Source organism: Mya arenaria, chromosome 8, assembly GCF_026914265.1.
Source record: "Mya arenaria isolate MELC-2E11 chromosome 8, ASM2691426v1".
NCBI lineage: Eukaryota > Metazoa > Mollusca > Bivalvia > Myida > Myidae > Mya > Mya arenaria.
This window is the reverse complement of record NC_069129.1, coordinates 633,600-641,280: the sequence shown is the minus strand read 5'-3', so window position 1 is coordinate 641,280 and position 7,681 is coordinate 633,600. Positions and strand designations below refer to the sequence as shown.

General features: G+C 34.2%; 1 non-coding gene across 1 annotated transcript; it reads left to right on the top strand.

Moving 5' to 3' along the window:
* The first annotated feature begins 7,315 nt into the window (after nt 1–7,315).
* On the top strand, nt 7,316–7,392 carry Trnaq-cug (transfer RNA glutamine (anticodon CUG)). The gene has a single exon. It is a non-coding gene; the product is annotated as a tRNA-Gln (tRNA).
* The last annotated feature ends 289 nt before the right edge of the window (nt 7,393–7,681 follow it).

Here is a 7,681-nt window from a genome sequence, read left to right as displayed (position 1 = left end):
CATTCGTGGTTTTCCTTTTAGCTGCCCTTGATTTGGGCTGTGTTTGGTCTATATCTGGTTGCTAAGAATTTGCTTTGCTCAGAAATAGCTTAATCAATGTATATGATTGTTTTAACTTTTCTTCATTTTATCTCTAGCTTCGGCAAGGCAAGTAAACGAAATATTAAAATAAGTCTTCTGAACAATCCAATCTATCATGGTTAGAAAGTACTTGTTTTTACATGCCAGCGAATCACGGACCAAAAGGCTTCAGGAGGAGACAAGGTGGAGCTATTTTTTTTAACCAAATATAAATTATTAATTTTAGACAAAAGTTAAAAACATATTTACAAGTCAAACATTTCTGTAAAACGAAATGCTTTTGTTTAAAATAAATCACACATCATTCTTATAGCAGAGAGAGAGCAAAAAACATGCCGTTAAAAACCATGCCACTGGAGATGATTATATCATGAAATTTTCTATGTAAATATTGTCTATGTCAACGTGTGTACCAAGAATCATTTTGATGTATTGGACAGTTTTTTCCTAAAGTTTAACGTATTTCGCCGAAGACGAACAACTCTAAGATAATTAGTGACAATTCATCTATGATTGTTCTTTCTAGTGGGGTTATAACTTAATGTCAATATATCCACCCAGGAACATAGTTATTTCACCATTTGTGTCAATATTTGACATGTATCATGACTATGTGATGTCAAAGGGAGGTTAGATTCTGTCCATACTCATTAGCTTGGTTTAAACTCTTATATCAAAATAAACATTTGTACACGTTCAGTGTTTATTCTTAGCTAAATGCTATCTCTACGTTTCAGCACATGTTTGGTGAATTAAAAAAATAAACATAAAAAAATAAATTTGAAATATTATGTAAAAGTGATATTTGTTTTTTTAGCCATACGGTGTCTTTACAACAACAACAACAAAACCCACCTAATATCCATAAAAGAAGCCACATTCATTGAAGAAGCTTGAAATCATTAATTAATGAGTCTGGTCGCTCCTTCCCTTGAGTTGCAAAATCTAAATGTCATAGAATTTTTTATTGAATATGACTACTGTGAATAAACGTACAAGATGATATCTATATTCATTCATTACACAAGTTTAGAGTATTATGATTTATTTGTACATTAAATTACATCAAATCATAGTCATATCATTTAAAATTATATAGTTATTTAAAAGTTGGTATTCATCACTATATTCTATTGAAATCATTTTTTCTAAAACAGAAGATGTGCTAAAGAAAATATCTTAATAAAAGTTAATTCTCATATTATTAAACTCATGACTAATTCAAATGTCAAGTTATTACAACAGACTGTGAGATTCTTCTAAAGAAGATGTTTAGATGCAAGATAGCCCATTGAAGTCAAATACTCATATTTCCAATGGGGTCATATTCACGTAGTTATAATTGCAGTATTTATTAACAATGATAACCGTTTCTTTAGGTAAAAAAACTACCGATAAATTTGTTGCGACATTAGCTCAAAATTGCGTATTGATGAATATTTTTAACCTGACTGGAAATGATTTGGTACTTTTCTTGAAATATGTGCCGTAAATTACTGTGTATACCACATACCATAAAACCAAAGTGTTATTTTTATAAAGGACTTCTCTTTTGTTTTATTTACTAGTTTGTCAATGATATTTTGATTGAATTGCGAATCTCGCGATGTAACAAATGTTCAATAAGGGGTTTCCTTGACGAGTCACACTCAATTACTCAATACCCTCAAACCGAAACCCATATTTGAAATCGGGGTAGTGACTGAGCACACTCTGAATTCTCTCAGTGTGTGCGTGCGTGGACGCGTGCGTGTGTATGTGGGGGGGGAGGCATTTGGACGTTTGGGTCCTTATTATTGTGCTTCTTGATAGATGTTTATATTGGATGCTTAACTTCAAGGCTTTGTCCCACAAACTAAAATGGCCCATATCTAAAAATAAATGTCTGGTCTGAATGGGGACACTAACCCCACATCTTAAATTACATGATAGACAATATATGCCTGTTTTACATTTCTTGTGTTAACGATGTTTTAGGTTGTGTTTTAATGTGGAATTAACAATATTAAAAACGAGCAATCATTGCATGTGTATAATAGGACTATTTTATAAAAATGATAAACGAGACCAGAGTACAACTTACACGTGCCCGATAGTTGATTTCTTAACTTAATACGAGATATTGTGTCTACTAATTTAAAAATACATCAATAATATTGCCAGACACAGCAGCATTTTAAATTGCTTAAATTGTGATATAAATGCTTTAAAAACTATTGACATGTGCGTCAGATAACAAATCAAAGAAGTTGCCTCCCGGAAGCAATGAAATGCAGGAGATTTACAAATAAATTTCACGGCATAAAAGCGAACATAAACTAGCAAAAACGTGTACGTCGATTTTACGTCAACTTTTAAAATATCTGATATCAACTGTGTGACATAACAAGTATCTGTCAACAAGATATTTACATGCAATTTGTTAAATGTTATTTAATTACGTAATAAACAGAACCAATCATTAATAAAAGCGCATTTACAATGTCAGGTGACAATAAAGGTAGTATTTGATTACGTTTGTAACACCTTTCAAGAAATAAATAATGAGCTGTAGTTGTTTGTTCATTAAAATATGTAGGAGGTTTGCACTATTGGATCAGCAAAATGAAAACTTCATTATCATTGTTAGTTATTATTAATTGAAGAAGAAAGAGAAACCGAAGACGCAGTTAAAAAGTCTCATAACAACCTTAGAAGAACTTTACGAAGGAGGATCCACCTTGTGGAAACTATTCAACCTTCTCCTCTAGCCTTTTTAGCATCGACTGCAATGCTTCATTCAGTTGTCCATGTCATTATTCAGTTGATGAATGTGGTCAACAGATAAAGTTGGCTATGCTCATCCGATCCAGAGGCAGTAAATGTAGGGAACGCTGTTAAGAATCAAGTACATATAATATTTGTTTATAGCAGATTAAAATACCCGCATAAGGTTAAGCATGAAAAAGCATAAAAAGCCGTGTTCTCGAGTGTTGCAATACAGCATGTTAACCTGCATTTCAGAACAGCGTGTTCCAACTTTAAGACTACCTTTACATGGGAGTGTAATTCATGGTCTTTGATAATAAACATGATCAGAAAAAGACCACATTTATTGCTTTTGCAATTTTACAATTGATCAAATACACTTTCAGTTTTATGACATGAAATGTAATGAGATACTAAATCGCTTTACCAATAATATTGATTGGATAACACAAAACTATCATGAAACATTTTGAAACGTTTTTGTTGATTGATTTCTTTAGGTTGAGCCACCTAAACATTTTATCAAATATTAATTGTCACGTAGCTTAATAATGATAACATAGTAGATGGATTGATTAAACTTCAATATAACTGCACTCGCACGTCATTAGACGCAAAGGCTATACCGGCAGTCTTTTAGGCTTGACAGTTTTTCAATTGCGATTTAGATCGCATGAATGCAACCCGCGCCGTTTGGTTGCATTATTGCTTGACTTAAAATTATTCAACGCATGGTCTTTTAGCGTAATCAAAAATAATAAAAAGAAAAAAAAATCATCATTTAGTGAGAAAAAAGCCGAAAATAATGATTAACAACCATGAATGGCATCTAAAACCGTTATGAACCGCGAAGAGGGAGGAACGAAGGGTCAGTTCCGGTTAAATTGGGTCTGAACAGGCTAATTGTGCGTCACCTAGCTGCGGTTGCAACGAATCAACCCCAAGTTGCAACGAATCAACCCAAGTTGCAACGAATCAACCCCAAGTTGAAACAAAACAACCCCAAGTTGCAACGAATTAACCACAAGTTGCCACGAATCAACCCCAAGTTGCAACGAATCAATCCGGAGTTGCCACGAATCATCCCAAAGTAGAAACGAATCAACCCGGAGTTGCCACGAATCAACCCAAAGATGCAACGAATCAACCCCAACTTGCCACGAATCAACCCCAAAGGAGACAAAAATTCAACATGATCTGGATATACTTCAAAGTATAGTCGTACAACGTAAATGCGATAAGGTATGTGGATTGAAGTCAATAAAAATCTATGAGTCATATCTTTTTACATTTTGCGTTACCACGATTTTCAAAATTATAGTGAAAATACCATATTTTAACATACACTTGTCATATCTCAAAACTGATTTAATCTGTGTCCGTAAAAGTGTGGCAATATGACAGTAAACATGTAATTCTGTTTGTCCCGAAAAGCTTGTCCCTGCGATATCTCAAGAAGACTGCAAGCCTGTTTTAAGAAGTTTATTAGTCATCTGTGGTGCGTAGCTAGAGTTTAATAATGAGATTAGGCATGCCATTTATTCTTTCAAACCAAGAAATTGTTGCTATGGCGACAAAAAATACAAAATCACACTTATTTTTTATCATGACATACCACAAATCTTTTTCAAAAGGTTGTAAATGGGTAAGGAATTTATGCACATTTAAAAAATAAAAGGAAAAAAAGAAATAAAATGCTACTCGATTTTCACATACTCAAAACGTATTATATCTGTGTTTATGAAACGTGTGTATTTGGATAGGTAACTGTATTCTACTTTTAAAACCTACCGATAACGTTTGTTGCGATATTTACTCCAAATTGCATATTGATAAATATTTCTAACCTTTAATGTCGTTCGTCTAAGTAGCTAAACAACTCACTGGATTTAAAATTGAGCATTTGTTGCTTTCCGACAAGCTGGATCCCTTCTTTCAAGCTGATATACATAGCAAATCGTTGATTATGCGGTGGGATCAGACAGAAAACAAGCTATTGGGCAATTAACCAAAACCTAAACCAAAATGGCTGATCTCGGGGAGAGTGCTCCTTATATGTGGTTAATTATTTATGGTTGTCCTGTTTTCAGTTTAAAAAGCCATAGCAAATATATTGTCTCTTAACCGTCAGATTTCAATTCCAAACATTCCAACGAGGCAGGCAGGAACGGGTAGAGAGAACACAAGCTAATTCACCACAATGGCACTGGGACCTCGAAAGGCTATACGGCAAAGACATTAAAATACAAACAACAAAAACACTTTCCACTTTGAGGATTTTAATTCACTAAATATAAGTTTTTTTAATGGTTATGACATAAAGTTAAACATGAATCAAAACTATTCTCAGTTTACAAGAACATAAATGTTATGCATGCATGAGAATTATATTTACCAAATTTACTTGGGTTTTGCTAGATTTTGATTTCTGAAAACTGTTTGTTTTCTTTGTCATGATGACTTAAAAGCCAGATGGCCCTTAAGATAGATTCTGGCATGGTCTGTTCTAGAAAGTTGGACAAAAATACAGCACTGGTTAGTTATATACCATATTAGAGAAGGCTGTCTAACGTGATGTTGATGCATCATGTGTGTTTTAAGTAATTGTGTTGATAAGTGGTAATTGTCAATCTAGTGCTTAAGAGTAAATGTTATTATCAAGAAAACATTCAAGGTATAACACTATTTGTTTTGTTTCTAACCTTGCATTCGTAGTTGGCATCTTGACTTTCTTTTTTGCTGCCCTTGATTTGGTTTTGTATAGTTTGTATCTAGTTCCAGAGAACTTGAAACTGTTTTATCAAGTGCTTTGATTGTCTTACTCTTTTTCACTTTTTTCAAGTACTTGCTGGCTTCGAAAAGGCAAAAAACGAAATATTGAAATATTGTGTTCCTATTTCCAGTAATTGTGAACAATCAAATCTAACTATGGTAAGACAGAACTCGTTTCTAAATGTCAGAGAATCACGCACCACGAGGTTTCAGATTCAATTTTATTTATCAAACGTAACAAATTGATCTGAAACAAACTCTTAAAAGCATATATCGACCCGTTTAACATTTCTGTAAAATGAAATGCTTTGGCATAACATGAAACATGCATCACGGTAACATTAACCTTCTGATACCAGGAAGAGCAAAATAGATGTCGATTAAAACCATGCCACTGGAGATGATTATATCATCAGATATTCTATGTAAATAACTGACCCTGTCAGCATGTGTACCAAGATTTATTTTGATACATTAAACCTTTTCTTGTCAAGTGTAACGTATTTCCCCGACAAAGAGGTACTCTAATGTAATAACTTACTATGCAGCTATGATTGTTCTTTCTAGTCAGTTTACAACTTTATGTCCATTTATCCACCCTGAAAGTAAGTTATTTCACCATTGGGGCCAATATTTCATACATATGCGTGCGTGCGTGTGTGCTTGTGTATGTGGCATTTGTACGTTTGAAACTCTAGTCCAGTGTCATTTGGGTCCTCGCCGTATGCTTCTAAATAGGGTTTATATTGGATGGTTTACTACTTGGACTTTTCCCACAGTATAAACTACATGATAAACAATATAACCATGTTTTACATAACTTGTATCAACGAATTTAGGTTGGGTATTAATGTGGAATAATCAATATTAATAAAAAAAAATAAACAGTAAGAATATTTTATTAAAATGCAAAACGAGACCACAATACAACTTACACGTGCCCGATAGTTTAATATTTAACCAACAAGAAATACCAGATATTTTGTGTCTACTTATTTAATAATACATCAACAATTTTACCAGACACAGCAGCATTTTAAATTGCTTATATATATTATAATTGCCTAAACAACAATAGATACGTGCGTCCGAAAACAATTCCAAGTAGTTGCATTCCGGAAGCAATGGAATGCAGGGGATTTACAAATAAATGACACTGCATAAAAGCGAACATAAACTAGTAAAAACGTGTACATCGATTGTACGTCAATTTTCAAAATATCTGATATGAACTGTGTTACAATAACAGGTATCTGCCGACATGATATTTACATACAATTTGTTTATTATTATATAATTACGTAATTAACAAAACCTATCATTCATAAAGCGCGTTTACCTCGTCAGGTGACAATATAGGTAGTATTTGATTACGTCTGTAACATCTTTCAAGAAATAAATAATGAGCTGTAGTTGTTTATTCATTAAATTATGTAGGAGACTTGCACTAGTGGATCATGAAGTTAAAAACCATATTCGTTATTGTTAGCTTTTATTAATTGAAGAAGGAATAAAAACCGAAGTCGCTGTTAGACATGATTAGTAATTATTATCCAAAGAAAGCAGAAAACTGAGGTCGCGTCGAAGTTAAAAAGCCTTAAAACAACCTAAGAAAAACTTTTCGAGGAAGTCTCTGTCTTGTGAAAACTATTCAACCTTCCAGCCCTTCTTGGCTTCGACTGTTAATGCGTCATTCTGCCACCCATGTCATTTGGGTCCGCCCGGTTAGCTCAATCGGTAGAGCGTTGGACTCTGAATCGGACAACCCGGGTTCGATTCCCGGGCGGACCAGGTCACTTCTGTTGTGATTTTTTATGAAATCCTTTCTACGACCATTCGCACTGTACCACTGCCCCTGGCATATACTGAAGTTGTCAGTTCCTTGCAGAGGTGAAGGCACCTAGTACTGGTTCAGCCCATGATAGGTGTGCGGAGGTTGAACTGTCACTCTGGGACCCTTCAATGTGCTCACGCCGGGACCCGGAGTATAAACTACTAACACCACCATGTCATTTGGCTCTGCTGATCCGACCCAAAGGCAGTTAATGTAGGGAACGCTCTTTAGCCAGACCAAGTACAT